The following is a 21,823-nucleotide window of genomic DNA, read 5'->3' as shown; positions in this document are numbered from 1 at the left end:
CACTGATTAGTAGCGATAAAGTGATCAGAGTCCTAAGGCCAGCAAAAAGATACAGCAAAATGTGTAGGTGAAAAGCAATAAGGTAGGGTTGAGACCACCTTAAGAATGCAAGGTCTAACAAAAACAAACTAAGGATAACATGAGTAAAACATCAGGTTTCTCTACGGCATTTGGTGAGACAAGTGTGCCTTCTTTTATCTTCCATAAATGCAATCTTTCCCTGACCCCTTTATTATATAGCTCTTCAAGTAAAAAAGATAAAGCACTTACAAAGGAGCCTCAAATACTCAAAGATGGTAGACTTCTGTAATATGGGCCAAAGACTAAAAGCAGCAAGAAAACAGAGTGCAATAGGGTCCCAAAAACTTGAGTGCCACATGAGAGTATGCATGAAAGCCTATCCTTTTCCAAACTAGAGATATACTCATGCAATTTTTGTTTTTAGGAGAGAATGTGCCTGCTGAAAAAAACATTATTTTTAAAAAGTGCATTGCAGAATACCAGGAATTTGCTGTGGGACACCTTGAAAACTTTCATACAGATTATTTGCAAAAAACTTACAGTCAGTTGTTGTTGCCGAGTGGTTAAGGCGATGAACCAAAAATCCATTGGGGTCTCCCCGCGCAGCTTCGAGTTCTGCCAACAAAGAGAAACTTTTTAACATCGGCTACAATTTCAAAAGTTAACCTTTAGAATTTCTTCCATGTCAGTTTTATAAATAGGCGGCTTATTTTGGTGTCACTATTGCCCTTTCACATATTTATTATCGCTACCCCTTTCATATCTTTGCTATAACTCTCGTCCTACATTAGCGCTAGTGCAAACACTTCAAATTATTATACCCTGGCTCTCTCAGTCATACCATTCATGCACTTGAAACTTACTTTACCAATAAAAGAAGCAAATAGAAAAATAAAACAAAAGTGCTTGCTGGATTAGGCAAACACACTTCATAAAACTGCATTTTCTTTTCTATTCTCCCCGTGTTACAAGCTTAACTGCTCCCTGTGTAATTTCTCTTAGCCTGCTGTCCCAGGAAGAGAATTTTATCTACAGGCTCTTTCCGTGTTTTTTTCCTAGTCTTTCTTTCCCTTTTCTTAGATTTGTAACTGTTCCTTTATGTACTCTATTTAGGCGCCATTAATCTCATTTGTGCTCCTTGTACCTGCTGCTGTTTTCTCCACACCTCATACTGCCTTTTCCCTCTTTCTCTCTTTCTCTGAGGTTGGTGGCTACTTTCCAAAGCTTCTGATGCCCCAATGTTCCTTCATCTTGTTGTCAGATGTGAATTGGAAAAGCAACCAAATTAACAAGCCTTTACCACTTACACGTGGCAAAAGTTTATACTTTAATTCAATGAGCTAAGAAAAGCGTGTTGTGGGGCCCCTACGAGCCATGGTGCTTGCTTCATCATAATTGGGCACGCAGTCATTAGCCACAGCTCTGATCATGGGTCACTGAGGTCAGTTTCAATAATTCCTCAAAAACCTAACCATGCAGTCCCCCCTAACTGTGTAGTTATCTTGCTTTACTGCTCTTTGTGTGATTAGCTGGGAGGAGCTCACAGCAGCATCCTCCCTAAAAAAGTGTAGATGGACCGCTCCTTAAGTTTTTCTTGCTTCACATACAGATGGCTTGAGGAGGTTCAGGGGAGATGCAGGTCTAATAGACAGAATAGAAGATCTGCGCCAGGTGTTTCTCTGCATTGGTGTCCCATCACAGGCCCACAAGTGTATGTTTGATCTTTGACTTCTGGCAGTTCACAAGCAGGCGGCCAGGAAACGGTTTCAGCCTATCAACCACTGAGGAGACAAAGCCTTTGTATAAGGAATGAGGAAGCAATGAACACATTCAGCCTATCACAGGAGTTCCCTGAGTGTTTTGAATTATAAATTCTCCATGTCACTGTATGTTATTGAGCCCAAGTAGCTCGCCGTGATCGTATAGTGGTTAGTACTCTGCGTTGTGGCCGCAGCAACCTCGGTTCGAATCTGAGTCACGGCATTGTGGTTGGCAATGTCACGGCAGTTGGGTTTTTCTTTTACAGAATTACCAAATGTACCAGTTGTTTTTGTAAAATGTCTATTAAAAACAGATCCTTTAAAATATTTAAACAATCTAACGACAAATTATTTAAACACACATGATTATGAGATGTAGCCTTATTTTTGTTTTTAGGAGAGAATGTGCCTGCTGAAAAAAACATTATTTTTAAAAAGTGCATTGCAGAATATCAGGAATTTGCTGTGGGACACCTTGAAAACTTTCATACAGATTATTTGCACAAAACTTACAGTCAGTTGTTGTGGCTGAGTGGTTAAGGCAATTGACTAGAAATCCATTGGGGTCCCCCCGCGCAGGTTCAAATCCTGCCAACAACGAGAAACTTTTTAACATCGGCTACAATTTCAGAAGTTAACCTTTTGAATTTCTTCCATGTCAGTTTTATAAATAGGTGGCTCATTTTGGGGTCACTATTGCCCTTTCACATATTTATTATCGCTATCCCTTTCATATCTTTGCTATAACTCTCGTCCTACATTAGCGCTGGTGCAAACACTTCAAATTATTATACCCTGGCTCTCTCAGTCATACCATTCATGCACTTGAAACTTACTTTACCAATAAAAGAAGCAAATAGAAAAATAAAACAAAAGTGCTTGCTGGATTAGGCAAACACACTTCATAAAACTGCATTTTCTTTTCTATTCTCCCCGTGTTACAAGCTTAACGGCTCCCTGTGTAATTTCTCTTAGCCTGCTGTCCCAGGAAGAGAATTTTATCTACAGGCTCTTTCGGTGTTTTTTTCCTAGTCTTTCTTTCCCTTTTCTTAGATTTGTAACTGTTCCTTTACGTGCTCTATTTAGGCGCCATTAATCTCATTTGAGCTCCTTGTACCTGCTGCTGTTTTCTCCACACCTCATACTGCCTTTTCCCTCTTTCTCTCTTTCTCTGAGGTTGGTGGCTACTTTCCAAAGCGTCTGATGCCCCAATGTTCCTTCATCTCGTTGTCAGACGTGAATTGGAAAAGCAACCAAATTAACAAGCCCTTACCACTCATACTGTTGCAGGGTTTCTGTACTCACACAGAACTGTGCACAGAGGAGTGGAACCTCGGCAAATTAGGATGTCCCAAAACTTACCTTAGCAACCAACTCACCCCTTACCGAGCTAGCTACAGTGTCTCATTGGACATATCAAACTCCCAATGTTTAGACAAACCAGAACATGAACTTACAGTACCTCAGGGTACGTGGGACTCATGAACACTCTTTCGTTATATTATCATTACAAACCAGAACATGGAGTAAAGAAGACACATGTGCATTTGAAATGTTTATTTACTAATGCCGTCTTCTCAGGCGCAGTATCTTAGATAATACAAGTATACTTATTATCAGTAGCAAAATTATCAGCATAGTTACTAAGACATAAAAAGCGAATGGTGACAGCATGTTAACATGCTGTAATGAAATAAGAGTTAACAACACTTATATCTCACCCTCCCTAACACATATATTATATTATTAGCTAAGAAGGTCTCTTTGGGTTGTTTTAGGGCGGGCCCATACCTTAGTGTCCTAGCATGAAGGAATCACATCAGCATACACCAGCTCTCTCTGCATGTGCACCGCATCAAGTGTGTTAACAATTCTCGTGCAAAGCAATATCAATCCTGCCTCAAGCCCAAGTTGGCAAAGGCTGCACTTGTGTTATGACTATGAAGGCGTGGAGATCAGACCTCATAACAATTCCATATCGTGTTGCTCCTGAAACTTCAGCACTCTCCGTGCAGACATGGTTTATTAAACAAAACTGATATCAGAGCAATAACATATTATTCTCACATACACCACGGCAAACCACTGGGTTGAAAGCTAAGTCAACAATTAAGGGTCGTGTGCAGAAGTTGCAAGAAAGGAAAAATGGCGTTTAAATCTCAAATGTACCTATGCTAACTTAACACGATATAAGGATATATAGGAGCTATACAACACCCCCCCATGATCCGAGAACGGACTAAATAAGATAACAGAAGTGCCATCACATGAGAGCAGAATCCAATTATAAACGAGCATGAATAAAAATTCAATTATAAAAACTAATGCTAAAAAATAGCCCACAAGTATAATGTGGCTCAAGCCAATAGGCAAGCAAAAATAAAATGTCTTGACCAAAAGTCAATAAAATCAAGGAAATGCTATCAATCAGCATGTCAATTTGAGGCAGTGTCTATGATAAGACTGTATATGAAAAGTAAGCCGCAACAGCCTCCAGGAGGAAGTCACTGTCCTCATCCGAAAACAGTTCAGCCATCCAATTTAAAAGATGAAAGGAACATACGTGATCTTCCAGCACCGGATCCTCTATAACCATCAGAGGACAGCTCGGTGGGTTTTCAAGAAAACTTCGTTCCAAGAAATTTCGCGCTGCCGACAACACATCCCAGGGACCCATTAGTCCATGTGCCACCGCCAAGGCCATAATCCTTTCGTCAGAACAAACCAACTCGTGAGCAATGATAGGACTCATCAGTTGATCAAAATCGACGTCAGAAGATATTGGTCCGCAGAGACACAAATCAATGGCCCAAAGGAAATCACAGGTCAGGCAGCGAAATACAGGCTGGACACAGGTGAAATAGGAGAACCGAAAAGATAATCCAAACGCCGTGCTTAGAGTCGCCAACGGCAGTGTGCCATAATAATCAAGCATGCGGTTGCGGAACCGCGTCAGTAGCAGCTGAGCGTGGTCTTGCACAGGAAGGGCATCCATATTTAAAAAGGCAGAAAACCACCAATGCGCCAGCCGCTAATGCAAGCAAAAACGGGAACCCTCCAAATAAGGATGAAAAAATAGAATGGAAGAAGGCAGGGATGACTCCAAAAATCTTCTCAAAGGAAGTCACGAGACCACCGCTAACAACCTTAAAAAAATGTGCTAGGCCCGTTGTGGAGGATGCGTTAAAGATAGAACGGACCATGGCTCCGAAATGCAAAGGCAAATCAGTATTTAAAAGAGCCTGAACCTCCGTACGGGTGTTAGCAATGTGAAGCACGAAAGTTTCACGGGCCGAGCTCAAGGCCACCTCTTTCTGGGACAATAGAGCTCTTATTCTAGCCATGCCGCTGAATTCTGCTCCCAAGGTCGGTATCTGTGGCCAAATGGAAGACTCCCTATGTTCACGTGTGGGAGGATAAAGAACATTTCTGCAGCAAATAACTCGCTCACTAACTGTTACTATGAAAGCTATACCTTTAATTAAACCACAACAGTTTTCATTATTGAGCATTAAATAACTACCATTCTCTAACAATTTAAACGTGGGGATGATAGCAGGAACTGGCGTGCCCTGTAAAACGCAAGCCATATTCGGTCGGTCCTTGTTACATGAACCGTGTAACTGTATGTGTCTGCACATTAAAGAATGATCTGGCGTCTCAGTACACTCATCCCCTGTTAGATAAACTTCTTGTTCATCCTTGAAACATCTGTATGTGTATGGGAGTGACCAGACCTCATGAAGAAAACCGCTACCTAAGGGTTCAAAACGACCTATTGGCACATATTTCATACAATTTGAAAACTTATATAAAGCAAAAGGCAGCGTTATTAAACCGTGGATAAGCCACGTAGCAGCAGTGGCTTCTGCCACAGAAAAAGGTAAAGATTCCAACCTTTCAATATGTAGCATAGAAAAGGAAGCATCACGCATTGAAAGCAAGCGTTGTTTGTCTGTCAAATTAAACGGTGCAAATAAAGAGGAAACGTTCATGTATCCCCAGGGAACTTTACCCATTTTCAGAGTCTGAAGTGTCCATGCAAACTGCATGATTGACCGCAATTGATTTTGACCGTGGTATAATACTGACACTTCATCATGCACAATATCAACAACAGACGACACAATATTATCTAATGTGTAAATTCTAGAGGAAAGCACGTTAATGCTATTGTCAACAACTGCAAGCACTTTCTCAAGATTCGCCTGATCAATAGCCCTAAGGCGTGAAGCAGCCTCAATCTGTGACAGTTTCCAAATTTCATTGTAAACCCCATATAACCACCTTTTCGACCTGCCACTAGCTGGGCCTTTAATGAAATCATTCAAATCCACGTCTGCATTCAGTTTGGAAAGGTGATACTTAACCGCAGGTAAAGTAGAATGTTTCAACCAAGCTTGACACAACTTGCCCACAGAGTAAGAGGTGACAGTATGACTCAAATCAAACCGGGGATCAGATCTAACAGTCTTAAAACCGTCAGTTAAATTTAAAAACCTTTTTTGGCAAGAATCAGCACTACGGTGCCAAAGCAGCCAACCCTTGGGATTCATACTGGAAATGTTAAAGGAGGAATTAAGAAGCAGAGCCTGTATATCTTTAATGGACAATTGAGTAAAATTACTCCAATTCTCATATTCCTCCAACTCCGGGAAAGACGGGGTGTTTAACCTTTTAGATGTAGCCAATCCAAAGCATGTGGTCTGGGAAATGGTTTCATTTAAAAACAACATATGATTTGGGATGAGACATGCACGGTGCAAAGCCTCAGTGCCTCGTACCTGCCAGGCCCTTGAACCCCAAACTGATTTAAGGTCTATTGTTTCCTTCCATAACTCATAGCCCCCAGTAACTAATTGATCTAGGAAGGCCTTCGAGTACAACAATTTTGTATCGGTAAGTCTAACCTTGGACAGTGGCTGTTTGTGAAATTTAAAATAAAAGGACTCGGGATTGGACTGGTTAAAGTCAGTGAAATAAGTATACTTTTTAAGAAACGTTTCTGAACTCCCTTGTGTAGGAGCTGGGCAATGTTCCCACTGAGTAAAATTAACAGTCTCTCTACGGGAAGATGTTTTGTGTAAGAAGTGATTGCCATAATGTTGGTAACAGAACAATTCACCATAATTAGCAGATTCTAAATATAAATCCTCAGCATCAAAAGCAGCATAGTATTTCAAATCAGAAAACAAACTTTCCACAGCATTAACGTCCCAATCATCAGAACGAATGTTTTGTTTCACCACATCCCCCATATTAACTCTTAGTACATTAGGAACATTAACGACTTCCGTTGGGCCATGAATCTGAAAACGAACTGCATCCCACGCGATTCCATCCAGAACGGGCCATGCTGTGATGTTAACCAAAGTCAAGTCTCTTTTTAATCTGTGTGTAGAATGTGAAGAGGAAAGTGGGGCCAATGTTCCATTTAAATGAGTAATGCAAGTTCTCTCCTCGACATAGTGTCCATTCATAATCCGAAAAAAATAAAACACAAAACCAATTGACATAAAAAGGTAAACTGAAAAAAGGACCAGCCAAATGTATATCCAAGGAGGAATCAAAAAATGTTTTTTAAACAGGCTAGCATATACCGCAATTTGAGAGGGTTTTTTCGAGGCAAGGGAAGCAGAGTCAAATGAAAATCTGGATTCCGTGGCTAAACGAGCTTGCAGGTCAGGCATGGACAAATCAGTAGGGTATGTATAGTCTGTCTCATCCATGTTAGTTCCGGGCGAATTATTTAATAATGGACTGGAAACAGCAGGTAATTCGATGGCCACTTCAGGTTCAATATTAGAGGCAGTGGTCATAATTGAATTTCTCACAATGGAAGGACAGGAAACAGCCGGTGTCATGCTAAGAAGAATCGGCCACTCTGTGTATCTTGACATTGTCAATAGAAATAAACCTGTTTTCCTTACGACCTGGAAGTGGTGGTAAAATGACTGTTCTTGTGCCCTTCACTCCAAGCACTGGGACTGGAGCTCGATAGGAGGGACCAAACTCTTTCTTGTTGTCGATCTTCTCACGAACCAGTTCTCCAACTTGGGGTAGCCAGCCAACTACCGGGATCTGCAACGCATCATCCGAAGTGGAGGGCAAATGTTCCTTTGCAAGACTGTCTCTGGTCTTTTGTAGATTCTGTAAAACATTGCAATGTTCATCTGCGTCAAAGGAAGTGGCGCGAACCACAGAGTCTAGACCGTCAAGGTCAGGGACGTACATCTTGATGCCAAAGAGCATTTCGTATGGGGTCCGCCCACCCAGAGACCTTCTAGGGAGATTATTAAGAGCACGCTGCACGCCATAGAGGTGAGCCAGCCAGTTTCTGCCAGTGCCTATAACTCGGGCTGTCAAAGATTGCTTTAAATCACGGTTCATTCGTTCAACTACACTATTACCCTCAGGTCTGTAGGGTGACGAAAACTTGACTTGGACCCCCATCGAAGTCATGGCATCCTTATACGCCTTAGAGGCGAAAGCCGGACCCTGATCCGAATGGAAGGTACCACAGGCAAAAATCCCTATAAAGATACGCAAATCTCTAATGACAGTCCGTGAATCAGCGCTGCGATGTGGCCATACCCACACAAAGCGTGTGCATGAGTCAACTGCTACTAAGATGTATTTATACGCAGTATCAGATGAAAATGGACCGCAGTGATCTAAATAAACACAGCCTAGCGGTTTATTAGAAATGTACAACTGAGTCTGAGGCGGACGCGTAGCAGTTGAAGGTTTAATCTGCTGGCATATGTCACAAAGAAGGACATAATCACGCGTCTGTTTGTACAGTCCCCGCCACCAGAAACGTAATTGTAATTGAGTTACAGTGGCCGAGACGCCCGCATGCGCAGACGCCACACCTTCATGAGCCGCTGTAATCAAGTCTGCTCTGCGATCCGAGTTGGGAATCAGCCGTTCCCCAACATCAGGAATTGTCACAAAAGGAACCTTTTCGGGACTTAAGTGGTATTTATACTTCGAAGGGAATCCCGCAGGATGTTTACTTCCCTTCTCAGAGGCAGCAATCGCTGCCAAGATGTCGCTATCAATCTTGGTTTTAGACCTAGTAACTGCTGCAACTAAGTATGTAGATACTGCTGATTTCGCCGCTTCATCAGCAAGCGAGTTGCCAACAGCGTGAACTCCCACGCGCTGATGACCGAGAGTATGAATCACATAAACGAGTGGCAACATAGCCTTAAGCTCTGCCACTCGAACCCAGATCATTTTATGTTTTATTGTGCTACCCTTGGAATCATGAAAATCATTTTGAATCCAAAAGAACAAGTTTTCATTGTAAGACTGGACACAGTAGTAAGAATCACTTACAATTAGAGTAGTAACACTTGGATCTGCGTACTCCAAAGCTAGTAATAGAGCACGAAGCTCTGCCAATTGTGCGGTGCAATCGCCCAGGGGCAACGTGTGTACTTCCCTGGAAACGAACTCATCATTCAACATAGCACCGACCACAATGGCGCATGCGGAAACGTAGGCATGTTTAGAGCCATGCGCAACCTGCGCCGACCCATCAGTGTAAATGATGCAATGGAAGTCCTCCAAAGGTCGCATCGCCAGAGGAGCAGGATGAACGAATTCATACTGCAAGTACTCCTGCGACCGTAAGGAAGCGTCAAAAATAAACATGACATCCGTGGATGACAATGACGCAGCCCACTGAATCCACCGAGGGTGCAAAGCCTTTGAATTTGGTACACTGGCTTTCGTGACTGCCTCCAAATGAGGACAGGGTGTTACCACTAGCATGCGTTTCCCCTGTGACAGAGCTCGTTCCTTTAGAATAGCCATCTGTACAGCAGTTAAAACCTTTTCTACGGTGGGAAACCGCATCTCAGCCGAGGTGTACAAGTGTGACTTGTAAGCAATAGGTACAGTGTCACCTTCATTAAAAGTGAGGTACGTGAAACCCACCGTCCCAGGAATTATTCTTATTACCAGGTTGGTGTGGTTATCACGAGTCAGTAAATATTTAGAAGCGAGCAGATCAGCCTGCAAGGATTGCAAAATGGCTGAATGCTCAGGCAGCCAGCATGATTTAGAGAAAGTTGGTTGTATCAAAGCATACAAAGGCTTGATACGCTGGGCATATTCCGGAATGTAAGTTCTGCCGAAATTCAAAAAGCCCAGTAAAGACTGTAATTTTTTCAGTGTTGTTGGAGCGCGCAATTGTGCGCACTTCTCTAAGAAGTGAGGAGCTAAACCTCTACCTTCATTGTTGAGCTCATAGCCCAAAAACAACACTGTGTGTTCAGCAATGTGCGATTTTGCAAAGTTAAATTTGTAACCCATGTCTGCGAAGTTGCAAACAACAGAATTTACACGACACAGATGCTCCCAAATATCGTCGTCTGTGAGATATATGTCATCCACATACGAAAAAGCATCAGGGTCGAGTGCCTCCAGAATAGAGACAATTCGAGCGGTAAATATACCAGGACTATTCTTGTAGCCCATTGGAAGACGCCGGAATTGCTTTTGGACTCCAGCGCTCGTAAAACTGGTCCATTGGGAGCTAAAGCTGTCCAATCTGTGGGCATAAAAACCATTGGATATGTCAAGCGTTGTCTTGAAACGCTTACGCACGAGACTATCCACTAGGGCAGAGCCGTGGGTATTCTGTACAGCACAGTTACGGCAATGCGAGTTTAAATGCCGGTAATCCAAAACCAAACGATATGATCCGTCAGGTTTGTTCACAGTAAAAAGGGGATTATTCATCGGTGACACACACGTTTCAATAACTCCCTGATATTCCAATTGTTCAAGGATTTCCGCGACGGAAGATTTTGCTTCACGCCGAATGGGATATTGAGGTTGAGGCTGCGGCTGAGACCGCAACGGAATTTCGTGGCAAGGCGACAATTTATCCCAACCACATTGGTTACGGTACAGAGCCGGCGCGAGAGCCCGAGCCCACTCTTCTGCAAAATGCTGCGCATGCTCTTTCGAGACAGTGTTCGCGAAACTGGGTAGGATCACCTCCTCCCCTCGCGGCGCCGCGAGCACAAAAGGTGGGGGCCAGTCAGCCTCCGAAAGTAAAATATCATATGTAGAAGACAGATTCTCCCAAAATACACCTTTAACGGTACGCTGTATGTCACCTTCAATTAACAGGACAATTTCATATAGTCTTTCAGGGGGAGCAAGTCTCGTATCTGCTGTTTCTATCACAACGTAGACATCAGTCGCTGTCACCCTCAGTAGTGGACGCAGCGCCTCTCTGACTATGGTTATCTCCGCCGCGCTGTCCAGCAAGGTCAGAGCCCACGTCAGATTCCGAAGCCGCGTTCTCACTATCTGTGGCATATCGATGCGCTGTTAAGGCTGCGACCTTCTTTTTCGCAAACTGCGGACGCCTAGGCGTAGAATCCTCCTGCTTCACTGCGCCGTCCGTCTGGCGGGACTGACCACGTCCTTGTTGGCCACCACGTCCACGTCCACCCCCTCCTCCTCCACCGGTCTTCGGGGCCGATGTGTCCTGAAAGGAACGAGGAGAGCGTTGATCAGAACCCTGAAAACGATCAGGCGATTTAATCATCGCGCGGTCGCGCAAATCATAAACTTTTTCGGGTGGCGCAGGAGCTTGTATTGCAGGAAAAGTACCCTGTGTCTGCGTTGTCTGCTTCCCCTGTGTCTGTTTTTTAGGCCAATTCTGTTTCTTGGACTTGGGCTGGGCATCTGTCACTGCAGATTGTCCCTGTGGTTGTTTTTTCTCCTTTACTGGAAAATATTTTAGACCTCTACTTGTGCGGCCAATCGTTTTATAAGCGGCCACTACAATCTTTGCTAACTGGCGGGGTTTGTCGGCATCGGGCAGAGCAGCCAAAGCATTCGACACCTGAAAGTTAACTGCATCTCCTTTAACATTGGAGAGAATGAGATCACTTACAATCTCAAAAGAACCACACAGGCGCATACCCAATTCAACCGCTGCCTCTGGACCGTGATCATTCTGAACACGTCTAACGATTTCAGGCAGGGCAGTCATAGACGGGGTGCCGAAGCACCTTGTATAAACTGCCGCAAATGTTTTTCCCCAGCTATCACAGTCAGCAAGTTCAGGAGTAATATCCTTCGGTAGAGTAATCGTTAACATTCTATGTTTATCAGCAGGAGTAGAATTCGGAAAAACCGCCTCCAGTTGATCAAACTTCTCTGCTAGCCAGAATGGGAAGTCATCGTTGTCAACAGGACGCGCACCAAAAACCGAATTTACCATCACTGGATTGAGACGCATTCCGCCTCGTTCCATGGGAGCGGCCGCACCCCCCTGGGGACCACCAGGAAGATGTCGACCGATGTATTGCACTAAAGCACGAATCACGGAAATGGAAACTACATGTAGCCTGCGAATTTCTGCCAGGGTACAAGCCCCGTGATTCGGGTGCGGGGTAAAGCCACCCAACGCAGGCCAATTAGTACCTGGAATTGAGAGTGGACCTAACCTCGCAGGGGACATAGAGTGGGGGAGGGCGCCATCAAACCAAACTCGATGCTGCCAATGATCAATAGGTATTTCCAATGCCCTGTACGGCGTATATTCAGCCGGGACATCCGAGGCGGTGTAGGAGTGGAACAAACCAGAATTAGCGTCCACAGCCGGAAACGTAACCCAAGAGTAAAACAACTCGTAAGGAAACGCCGGATCTGCACATACCACGAAAATCACAGCCATCCCATCTACTGGGACTTGGTACGTCTGAAGATGATTGCGTACCGCTACGCGACTATGCTGCGCAATAGCCACCGCTGCCGCCATTACAGAATTGGAAACAAGAAAAAACAAAGAATACTTTGTAGCACAACTGGGTAGGAATTCAAAGAAACCGTTTAGGTAAGAATCAAGCTTGAATAAAGACCTATTTCAAAAAATAGGTAGGTTTCACCAACACCCCGTTTTCCGGAAACGGACGTGAAGGGGTTAAGGCATGAACGATAAACTACTCGAGTGTCATGATATAAGACCACCGAAAACGTTGGGCGCCATGTTGCAGGGTTTCTGTACTCACACAGAACTGTGCACAGAGGAGTGGAACCTCGGCAAATTAGGATGTCCCAAAACTTACCTTAGCAACCAACTCACCCCTTACCGAGCTAGCTACAGTGTCTCATTGGACATATCAAACTCCCAATGTTTAGACAAACCAGAACATGAACTTACAGTACCTCAGGGTACGTGGGACTCATGAACACTCTTTCGTTATATTATCATTACAAACCAGAACATGGAGTAAAGAAGACACATGTGCATTTGAAATGTTTATTTACTAATGCCGTCTTCTCAGGCGCAGTATCTTAGATAATACAAGTATACTTATTATCAGTAGCAAAATTATCAGCATAGTTACTAAGACATAAAAAGCGAATGGTGACAGCATGTTAACATGCTGTAATGAAATAAGAGTTAACAACACTTATATCTCACCCTCCCTAACACATATATTATATTATTAGCTAAGAAGGTCTCTTTGGGTTGTTTTAGGGCGGGCCCATACCTTAGTGTCCTAGCATGAAGGAATCACATCAGCATACACCAGCTCTCTCTGCATGTGCACCGCATCAAGTGTGTTAACAATTCTCGTGCAAAGCAATATCAATCCTGCCTCAAGCCCAAGTTGGCAAAGGCTGCACTTGTGTTATGACTATGAAGGCGTGGAGATCAGACCTCATAACAATTCCATATCGTGTTGCTCCTGAAACTTCAGCACTCTCCGTGCAGACATGGTTTATTAAACAAAACTGATATCAGAGCAATAACATATTATTCTCACATACACCACGGCAAACCACTGGGTTGAAAGCTAAGTCAACAATTAAGGGTCGTGTGCAGAAGTTGCAAGAAAGGAAAAATGGCGTTTAAATCTCAAATGTACCTATGCTAACTTAACACGATATAAGGATATATAGGAGCTATACAACAATACATGGCAGAGGTTTATACTTTAATTGAGCTAAGAAAAGCGTGTTGTGGGGCCCCTACGAGCCATGGTGCTTGCTTCATCATAATTAGGCACGCAGTCATTAGCCACAGCTCTGATCATGGGTCAGTGAGGTCAGTTTCAATAATTCCTCAAAAACCTAACCATGCAGTCCCCCCTAACTGTGTAGTTATCTTGCTTTACTGCTGTTTGTGTGATTAGCTGGGAGGAGCTCACGGCAGCATCCTCCCTATAAAAGTGTAGATGGACCGCTCCTTAACTCTTTCTTGCTTCACATACAGATGGCTTGAGGAGGTACAGGGGAGATGCAGGTCTACTAGACAGAATAGAAGATCTGCGCCAGGTGTGTTTCTCTGCATTGGTGTCCCATCACAGGCCCACAAGTGTATGTGTGATCTTTGACTCCTGGCAGTTCACAAGCAGGCGGCCAGGAAACAGTTTCAGCCTATCAACCACTGAGGAGACAAAGCCTTTGTATAAGGAATGAGGAAGCAATGAACACATTCAGCCTATCACAGGAGTTCCCTGAGTGTTCCGAATTATAAATTCTCCATGTCACTGTATGTTATTGAGCCCAAGTAGCTCGCCGTGATCGTATAGTGGTTAGTACTCTGCGTTGTGGCCGCAGCAACCTCAGTTCGAATCCGAGTCACGGCATTCTGTTTGGCAATGTCACGGCAGTTGGGTTTTTCTTTTACAGAATTACCAAATGTACCAGTTGTTTTTGTAAAATGTCTATTAAAAACAGATCCTTTAAAATATTTAAACGATCTAACGACAAATTATTTAAACACACATGATTATAAGATGTAGCTATTTTGTACCTACTGACATAAATTATCGTTCTTGAACCTATTTGCGGTGGGGGAATGGAGCTCTCCCCCATGCCAATCAGAATGCAGATGAATGCAGTTGCAGTTGAGTGACCTGTGTTGTGGCTGTCTAGAGGGAATGCACAAATGTAGCTGTCTCGCAGCCCAATCCAGACGTCAATTGGAGACAGGTTTTCAGGCAAATAGAGCAGTAAGTGCAGAGAAATGCTCACTCTCTAAAAATGGCATTTATAAAATAGTACCGTTAAATCCAACCTCACCAGTAAATAGGATTTATCAATAAATAAATAAAGCTTCTCCTCTCTGATATGGAATTACCCCCCAAAAAGTATAAGGGAATACCCAATGCTAACCTATGAGAGGGGCAGACCTCACAGTAGTGAAAAATGTAATAGACTGTTTGGTACTACCAGGACATGCAAACTACCACAGTACATGTCTTACCTTTTACTTACATAGCATGATGCCCCTAGGACTACCTAGGGCCTACCTTTTGGTTAATTATATGTAATAAAATTGGAGTTTAAGGCTTGGCAAGTAGTTTTAAATGGCAAGTCGAAGTGGCAGTACACTGCAGCACAGGCCCTGCAGTAGCAGGCTTGAGACAGGTTTGAAATGCTACTTTTTCGGACGGCACAATCAGTTCCTGGGTATATGGTATACCACTTTACAAGGGGCTTTCAAGTCAATTACATCTGTCAGTCAGGTATACTCCAATTACACACATGATTAGGGAAAAGGCACGTGCACTTCAGCACTGATTAGTAGCGATAAAGTGATCAGAGTCCTAAGGCCAACAAAAAGATACAGCAAAATGCGTAGGTGAAAAGCAATAAGGTAGGGTTGAGGCCACCTTAAGAATGCAAGGTCTAACAAAAAGAAACTAAGGATAACATGAGTAAAACATCAGGTTTCTCTACGGCATTTGGTGAGACAAGTGTGCCTTCTTTTATCTTCCATAAATGCAATCTTTCCCTGACCCCTTTATTATATAGCTCTTCAAGTAAAAAAGATAAAGCACTTACAAAGGAGCCTCAAATACTCAAAGATGGTAGACTTCTGTAATATGGGCCATAGACTAAAAGCAGCCCGAAAACAGAGTGCAATAGGGTCCCAAAAACTTGAGTGCCACATGAGAGTATGCATGAAAGCCTATCCTTTTTTAAACTAGAGATATACTCATGCAATTTTTGTTTTTAGGAGAGAATGTGCCTGCTGAAAAATACATTATTTTAAAAAAGTGCATTGCAGAATACCAGGAGTTTGCTGTGGGACACCTTGAAAACTTTCATACAGATTATTTGCACAAAACTTACAGTCAGTTGTTGTGGATGAGTGGTTAAGGCGATGGACTAGAAATCCATTGGGGTCTCCCTGCACAGGTTCGAATCCTGCCAACAACGAGAAACTTTTTAACATCGGCTACAATTTCAGAAGTTAACCTTTAGAATTTCTTCCATGTCAGTTTTATAAATAGGTGGCTTATTTTGGTGTCACTATTGTCCTTTCACATATTTATTATCGCTACCCCTTTCATATCTTTGCTATAACTCTTGTCCTACATTAGCGCTGGTGCAAACACTTCAAATTATTATACCCTGGCTCTCTCAGTCATACCATTCATGCACTTGAAACTTACTTTACCAATAAAAGAAGCAAATAGAAAAATAAAACAAAAGTGCTTGCTGGATTAGGCAAACACACTTCATAAAACTGCATTTTCTTTTCTATTCTCCCCGTGTTACAAGCTTAACTGCTCCCTGTGTAATTTCTCTTAGCCTGCTGTCCCAGGAAGAGAATTTTATCTACAGGCTCTTTCTGTGTTTTTTTCCTAGTCTTTCTTTCCCTTTTCTTAGATTTGTAACTGTTCCTTTATGTGCTCTATTTAGGCGCCATTAATCTCATTTGAGCTCCTTGTACCTGCTGCTGTTTTCTCCACACCTCATACTGCCTTTTCCCTCTTTCTCTCTTTCTCTGAGGTTGGTGGCTACTTTCCAAAGCTTCTGATGCCCCAATGATCCTTCATCCTATTGTCAGACGTGAATTGGAAAAGCAACCAAATTAACAAGCCTTTACCACTCATACATGGCAGAGGTTCATACTTTAATTCAATGAGCTAAGAAAAGCGTGTTGTGGGGCCCCTACGAGCCATGGTGCTTGCTTCATCATAATTGGGCGCGCAGTCATTAGCCACAGCTCTGATCATGGGTCACTGAGGTCAGTTTCAATAATTCCTCAAAAACCTAACCATGCAGTCCCCCCTAACTGTGTAGTTATCTTGCTTTACTGCTGTTTGTGTGATTAGCTGGGAGGAGCTCACGGCAGCATCCTCCCTATAAAAGTGTAGATGGACCGCTCCTTAACTTTTTCTTGCTTCACATACAGATGGCTTGAGGAGGTACAGGGGAGATGCAGGTCTAATAGACAGAATAAAAGATCTGCGCCAGGTGTGTTTCTCTGCATTGGTGTCCATCACAGGCCAACAAGTGTATGTGTGATCTTTGACTTCTGGCAGTTCACAAGCAGGCAACCAGGAAACGGTTTCAGCCTATCAACCACTGAGGAGACAAAGCCTTTGTATAAGGAATGAGGAAGCAATGAACACATTCAGCCTATCACTGGAGTTCCCTGAGTGTTTCGAATTATAAATTCTCCATGTCACTGTATGTCAGGTATTGAGCCCAAGTAGCTTGCCGTGATCGTATAGTGGTTAGTACTCTGCGTTGTGGCTGCAGCAACCTCGGTTCGAATCCAAGTCACGGCATTGTGATTGGCAATGTCACGGCAGTTTTGGTTTTTCTTTTACAGAATTACCAAATGTACCAGTTGTTTTTGTAAAATGTCTATTAAAAACAGATCCTTTAAAATATTTAAACGATCTAACGACAAATTATTTAAACACACATGATTATAAGATGTAGCCTTATTTTTGTTTTTAGGAGAGAATGTGCCTGCTGAAAAAAACATTATTTTTAAAAAGTGCATTGCAGGATATCAGGAATTTGCTGTGGCACACCTTGAAAACTTTCATGCAGATTATTTGCACAAAGCTTACAGTCAGTTGTTGTGGCCGAGTGGTTAAGGCGATGGACTAGAAATCCATTTGGGTCTCCCCGCGCAGTTTCGAATCCTGCCAACAACGAGAAACTTTTTAACATCGGCTACAATTTCAGAAGTTAACCTTTAGAATTTCTTCCATGTCAGTTTTATAAATAGGTGGCTTATTTTGGTGTCACTATTGCCCTTTCACATATTTATTATCGCTACCCCTTTCATATCTTTGCTATAACTCTCGTCCTACATTAGCGCTGGTGCAAACACTTCAAATTATTATACCCTGGCTCTCTCAGTCATACCATTCATGCACTTGAAACTTACTTTACCAATAAAAGAAGCAAATAGAAAAATAAAACAAAAGTGCTTGCTGGATAAGGCAAACACACTTCATAAAACTGCATTTTCTTTTCTATTCTCCCCGTGTTACAAGCTTAACTGCTCCCTGTGTAATTTCTCTTAGCCTGCTGTCCCAGGAAGAGAATTTTATCTACAGGCTCTTTCCGTGTTTTTTTCCTAGTCTTTCTTTCCCTTTTCTTAGATTTGTAACTGTTCCTTTACGTGCTCTATTTAGGCGCCATTAATCTCATTTGAGCTCCTTGTACCTGCTGCTGTTTTCTCCACACCTCATACTGCCTTTTCCCTCTTTCTCTCTTTCTCCGAGGTTGGTGGCTACTTTCCAAAGCTTCTGATGCCCCAATGTTCCTTCATCTTGTTGTCAGACGTGAATTGGAAAAGCAACCAAATTAACAAGCCTTTACCACTCATACATGGCAGAGGTTTATACTTTAATTCAATGAGCTAAGAAAAGCGTGTTGTGGGGCCCCTACGAGCCATGGTGCTTGCTTCATCATAATTGGGCACGCAGTCATTAGCCACAGCTCTGATCATGGGTCACTGAGGTCAGTTTCAATAATTCCTCAAAAACCTATCCATGCAGTCCCCCCTAACTGTGTAGTTATCTTGCTTTACTGCTGTTTGTGTGATTAGCTGGGAGGAGCTCACGGCAGCATCCTCCCTATAAAAGTGTAGATGGACCGCTCCTTAACTTTTTCTTGCTTCACATACAGATGGCTTGAGGAGGTACAGGGGAGATGCAGGTCTAATAGACAGAATAGAAGATCTGCGCCAGGTGTGTTTCTCTGCATTGGTGCCCCATCACAGGCCCACAAGTGTATGTGTGATCTTTGACTTCTGGCAGTTCACAAGCAGGCGGCCAGGAAACAGATTCAGCCTATCAACCACTGAGGAGACAAAGCCTTTGTATAAGGAATAAGGAAGCAATGAACACATTCAGCCTATCACAGGAGTTCCCTGAGTGTTTTGAATTATAAATTCTCCATGTCACTGTATGTTATTGAGCCCAAGTAGCTCGCCGTGATCGTATAGTGGTTAGTACTCTGCGTTGCGGCCACAGCAACCTCGGTTCGAATCCGAGTCACAGCATTGTGGTTGGCAATGTCACGGCAGTTGGGTTTTTCTTTTACAGAATTACCAAATGTACCAGTTGTTTTTGTAAAATGTCTATTAAAAACAGATCCTTTAAAATATTTAAACGATCTAACGACAAATTATTTAAACACACATGATTATAAGATGTAGCCTTATTTTTGTTTTTAGGAGAGAATGTGCCTGCTGAAAAAAACATTATTTTAAAAAAGTGCATTGCAGGATATCAGGAATTTTCTGTGGGACACCATGACAACTTTCATACAGATTATTTGCACAAAACTTGCAGTCAGTTGTTGTGGCCGAGTGGTTAAGGCGATGGACTAGAAATCCATTGGGGTCCCCCGCGCAGGTTCGAATCCTTCCAACAACGAGAAACTTTTTAACATCGGCTACAATTTCAGAAGCTAACCTTTAGAATTTCTTCCATGTCAGTTTTATAAATAGGTGGCTTATTTTGGTGTCACTATTGCCCTTTCACATATTTATTATCGCTACCCCTTTCATATCTTTGCTATAACTCTCGTCCTACATTAGCGCTGGTGCAAACACTTCAAATTATTATACCCTGGCTCTCTCAGTCATACCATTCATGCACTTGAAACTTACTTGACCAATAAAAGAAGCAAATAGAAAAATAAAACAAAAGTGCTTGCTGGATTAGGCAAACACACTTCATAAAACTGCATTTTCTTTTCTATTCTCCCCGTGTTACAAGCTTAACTGCTCCCTGTGTAATTTCTCTTAGCCTGCTGTCCCAGGAAGAGAATTTTATCTACAGGCTCTTTCCGTGTTTTTTTCCTAGTCTTTCTTTCCCTTTCCTTAGATTTGTAACTGTTCCTTTACGTGCTCTATTTAGGCGCCATTAATCTCATTTGAGCTCCTTGTACCTGCTGCTGTTTTCTCCACACCTCATACTGCCTTTTCCCTCTTTCTCTCTTTCTCTGAGGTTGGTGGCTACTTTCCAAAGCTTCTGATGCCCCAATGTTCCTTCATCTTGTTGTCAGACGTGAATTGGAAAAGCAACCAAATTAACAAGCCTTTACCACTCATACATGGCAGAGGTTTATACTTTAATTCAATGAGCTAAGAAAAGCGTGTTGTGGGGCCCCTACGAGCCATGGTGCTTGCTTCATCATAATTGGGCACGCAGTCATTAGCCACAGCTCTGATCATGGGTCACTGAGGTCAGTTTCAATAATTCCTCAAAAACCTATCCATGCAGTCCCCCCTAACTGTGTAGTTATCTTGCTTTACTGCTGTTTGTGTGATTAGCTGGGAGGAGCTCACGGCAGCATCCTCCCTATAAAAGTGTAGATGGACCGCTCCTTAACTTTTTCTTGCTTCACATTCAGATGGCTTGAGGAGGTACAGGGGAGATGCAGGTCTAATAGACAGAATAGAAGATCTGCGCCAGGTGTGTTTCTCTGCATTGGTGTCCCATCACAGGCCCACAAGTGTATGTGTGATCTTTGACTTCTGGCAGTTCACAAGCAGGCGGCCAGGAAACGGTTTCAGCCTATCAACCACTGAGGAGACAAAGCCTTTGTATAAGGAATGAGGAAGCAATGAACACATTCAGCCTATCACAGGAGTTCCCTGAGTGTTTCGAATTATAAATTCTCCATGTCACTGAATGTTATTGAGCCCAAGTAGCTTGCCGTGATCGTATAGTGGTTAGTACTCTGCGTTGTGGCCGCAGCAACCTCGGTTCGAATCCGAGTCTCAGCATTGTGGTTGGCAATGTCACGGCAGTTGGGTTTTTCTTTTACAGAATTACCAAATGTACCAGTTGTTTTTGTAAAATGTCTATTAAAAACAGATCCTTTAAAATATTTAAACGATCTAACGACAAATTATTTAAACACACATGATTATAAGATGTAGCCTTATTTTTGTTTTTAGGAGAGAATGTGCCTGCTGAAAAAAACATTATTTTTAAAAAGTGCATTGCAGGATATCAGGAATTTTCTGTGGGACACCTTGACAACTTTCATACAGATTATTTGCACAAAACTTGCAGTCAGTTGTTGTGGCCGAGTGGTTAAGGCGATGGACTAGAAATCCATTGTGGTCCCCCCGCGCAGGTTCGAATCCTGCCAACAACGAGAAACTTTTTAACATCGGCTACAATTTCAGAAGCTAACCTTTAGAATTTCTTCCATGTCAGTTTTATAAATAGGTGGCTTATTTTGGTGTCACTATTGCCCTTTCACATATTTATTATCGCTACCCCTTTCATATCTTTGCTATAACTCTCGTCCTACATTAGCGCTGGTGCAAACACTTCAAATTATTATACCCTGGCTCTCTGTCATACCATTCATGCACTTGAAACTTACTTTACCAATAAAAGAAGCAAATAGAAAAATAAAATAAAAGTGCTTGCTGGATTAGGCAAACACACTTCATAAAACTGCATTTTATTTTCTATTCTCCCCGTGTTACAAGCTTAACTGCTCCCTGTGTAATTTCTCTTAGCCTGCTGTCCCAGGAAGAGAATTTTATCTACAGGCTCTTTCCGTGTTTTTTTCCTAGTCTTTCTTTCCCTTTTCTTAGATTTGTAACTGTTCCTTTATGTGCTCTATTTAGGCGCCATTAATCTCATTTGAGCTCCTTGTACCTGCTGCTGTTTTCCCCACACCTCATACTGCCTTTTCCCTCTTTCTCTCTTTCTCTGAGGTTGGTGGCTACTTTCCAAAGCTTCTGATGCCCCAATGTTCCTTCATCT

At 42.7% G+C, this 21,823-nt stretch overlaps 5 non-coding genes across 5 annotated transcripts; all 5 read left to right on the top strand.

Moving 5' to 3' along the window:
• Positions 1-2,299: 2,299 nt before the first annotated feature.
• Positions 2,300-2,381, top strand: TRNAS-AGA (transfer RNA serine (anticodon AGA)). Its single transcript has one exon. It is a non-coding gene; the product is annotated as a tRNA-Ser (tRNA).
• Positions 2,382-15,910: 13,529 nt separating this feature from the next.
• On the top strand, positions 15,911-15,992 carry TRNAS-AGA (transfer RNA serine (anticodon AGA)). The gene has a single exon. It is a non-coding gene; the product is annotated as a tRNA-Ser (tRNA).
• A 1,657-nt stretch (positions 15,993-17,649) lies between these two features.
• Positions 17,650-17,731, top strand: TRNAS-AGA (transfer RNA serine (anticodon AGA)). Its single transcript has one exon. It is a non-coding gene; the product is annotated as a tRNA-Ser (tRNA).
• A 1,653-nt stretch (positions 17,732-19,384) lies between these two features.
• TRNAS-AGA (transfer RNA serine (anticodon AGA)) lies at positions 19,385-19,465 on the top strand. Its single transcript has one exon. It is a non-coding gene; the product is annotated as a tRNA-Ser (tRNA).
• Positions 19,466-21,118: 1,653 nt separating this feature from the next.
• On the top strand, positions 21,119-21,200 carry TRNAS-AGA (transfer RNA serine (anticodon AGA)). The gene has a single exon. It is a non-coding gene; the product is annotated as a tRNA-Ser (tRNA).
• Positions 21,201-21,823: the final 623 nt, after the last annotated feature.

Source organism: Lissotriton helveticus, chromosome 12 (assembly GCF_964261635.1).
Source record: "Lissotriton helveticus chromosome 12, aLisHel1.1, whole genome shotgun sequence".
Classification (NCBI taxonomy): Eukaryota; Metazoa; Chordata; class Amphibia; order Caudata; family Salamandridae; genus Lissotriton; species Lissotriton helveticus.
The sequence above is the reverse complement of the archived record's forward strand: the minus strand, read 5'-3'. Positions and strand labels throughout refer to the sequence as shown.